This window comes from Oratosquilla oratoria, chromosome 27 (genome assembly GCF_046742065.1).
Source record: "Oratosquilla oratoria isolate Oo_2021 chromosome 27, ASM4674206v1, whole genome shotgun sequence".
Lineage (NCBI taxonomy): Eukaryota > Metazoa > Arthropoda > Malacostraca > Stomatopoda > Squillidae > Oratosquilla > Oratosquilla oratoria.
This window is the reverse complement of record NC_134803.1, coordinates 14,250,502-14,253,001: the sequence shown is the minus strand read 5'-3', so window position 1 is coordinate 14,253,001 and position 2,500 is coordinate 14,250,502. Positions and strand designations below refer to the sequence as shown.

The window sequence follows — 2,500 nt, the reverse complement described above, 5'->3', positions numbered from 1 at the left end:
CCTTCTCCCTACTCTCTTCTTCTCCTTCTAATCATCCTCAGCATACTCCCCTTCTTCCTCCTCCGTCACCTCCTCATCTTCCCCTTCCCTTTCTCTCCCCATCTCCTCTTCTTCCCTCCTACACAGCTCCTCCCACTCCCGCCCTCATTTCTGCGCCTGCGGAGGTAAGGTCGCTCTTTCATGAATGCGGCGCTTCCATAAGAACTACCCCATTGAAACACACACACACACACACACACACACACACACACACACACACACACACACACACACACACACACACACACACACACACACACACACACACACACACACACACACACACACACACACACACACACACACACACACACACACACACACACACACACACACACACACACTACTCGGTGGCGTAGTTGGTAGAGCGCTGAACTGCCACCATAGTGGCCCGCAGTTCTTGGTTCGAATCCTGCCCAGGGCCGAAACTATTTCGGTACCGCTGCGCTTCGGGTCGTTACTCTGACTCTCGTGGGCGGGGAGTTGGGTGTGTGTGTGTGTGTGTGCAAGGTCATAGCATTACCCATAGATCGGACCTACGAGCTCTGAGCTCTCTTCCAGGAGGGAAATAGCTGTCGATCATGAGTCCAACACGTGATCCAAAGACCAAGTGAATACACGCACACACGCACACACGCGCACACGCGCACACGCACACACGCGCACACGCGCACACGCGCACACACGCACAGGCGCACGCGCACGCGCACACGCGCACACGCACACACACACACACACACACACACACACACACACACACACACGCACACACACACGCACACACACACACACAAACACGCACACGCACACGCACACACACACACACACACACACACACGTACACACATGCACACACACACACACACACGCACAGACACACAAACGCACGCACACACACACGCACACACACTCGGTAGCGCGGTTGGTAGAGCGCTGGAATGGGAAGTACGGTGGTGCTCGCAGTAGCTGGTTCGAATCCTGCCCAGGGCCGAAATTATTTCGGTATCGCTGCGCTTCGGGTCGTTACTCTGACTCTCGTGGGCGGGGAGTTGGGGGTGTGTGTATGAAAGGTCATAGCATTACCCATAGATCGGTCATACGAGCTCTGAGCTCTCTTCCGGGAGGGAAATAGCTGTCGATCACGACTCCAACACGTGATCCAAAGACCAAGGTGAATACACACACACACACACACACACACACACACACACACACACACACACACACACACACACACACACACACACACACACACACACACACACACACACACACACACACACACACACACACACACACGCACATATACACACATACACACACACACACACGCACACACATACACACACGCACACATACACACACACACACACGCACACACATACATACACACACACACACAGACACACACGCACACACATACACACACACACACACATACACACACACACACACACACACACACACACACACACACAGTGCAGGTGACTTCCACTTTCACCGGCTCACGGAGATTTGTGTTGATATTGTCATTAACACTTAACAGAAAGAAATTACTATTAGAGATGAATAAACTTATTACCAGACCCATGAAAAATAGAGGGTGTGTGAAACTAGTCCAGTAATAAGAAGCCAGATTTTAATAAAAGGTCGTTCTACTTTATTTATTTGTGTATTTATCAATTCATTTTTGTTTTGTTTATTCGTTTATTTATTTATTTATTTATTTATTTATTTATTTATTTATTTTTTATTTTATTTTTTTTTATTCATTTATTTGTCTTATTCCATAAAAACAATTCAGAACCCATAGCTTGCATGAATTTCAGTGTTTCATTTTGTTAGACACGCAGCATATGATTCTAATTCATTATTGGACTTCTATCTGTAATAAATACAGTTGAGAAAATTAAGATTACAAACTCTAGGTGACGAACATGTCATAATCTAATAAAGTCTAATAAAACTATCCTCAGTCATCAGCTTCATGGACGTTTTGGCGTCTGCGGGGACAAAGTTGTAATCCTCCTCTTCCTCCTAAGTCCTTCTATTTTCCGGCGGAGGGTTTGAGGGAGGTCGCAGCGATTGTGCGCGCACGGACGGTCTCCCGGGGTTCAGCAACAGTGCTCAGGAGGAGGAAGAGAAGGAGAGGAGGAGGAGGAAGAGAAGGAGAAGAGGAGGAGGAGGAAGAGAAGGAGAAGAGGAGGAGGAGGAGGAGGAGGAGAAGGAGAAGAGGAGGAGGAGGAAGAGAAGGAGAAGAGGAAGAGGAGGAGAGGAAGAAAGAGAGAAGAGGAGTGAACCAGTCCTTTGCAAATTCTCGTCTGCACATAAAAGCACAAACATGGTGCTTTTGTGTGCCTTTCCATGTCTGACGAGAGCTCAGAGTTTATATATGACCGATCCACGGGAAATATTGTGACCATACACACACACACACACACACACACACACACACACACAA

The 2,500-nt window shown here is 48.1% G+C and overlaps 1 protein-coding gene across 1 annotated transcript in view; it reads left to right on the top strand.

Annotated features, from left to right (window-relative positions):
- LOC143039911 (synaptotagmin-15-like) overlaps positions 1-2,500 on the top strand; it is a 1,008,258-nt gene that overhangs the window by 811,587 nt on the left and 194,171 nt on the right. The gene's annotated exons all lie outside the window — the stretch shown is intronic.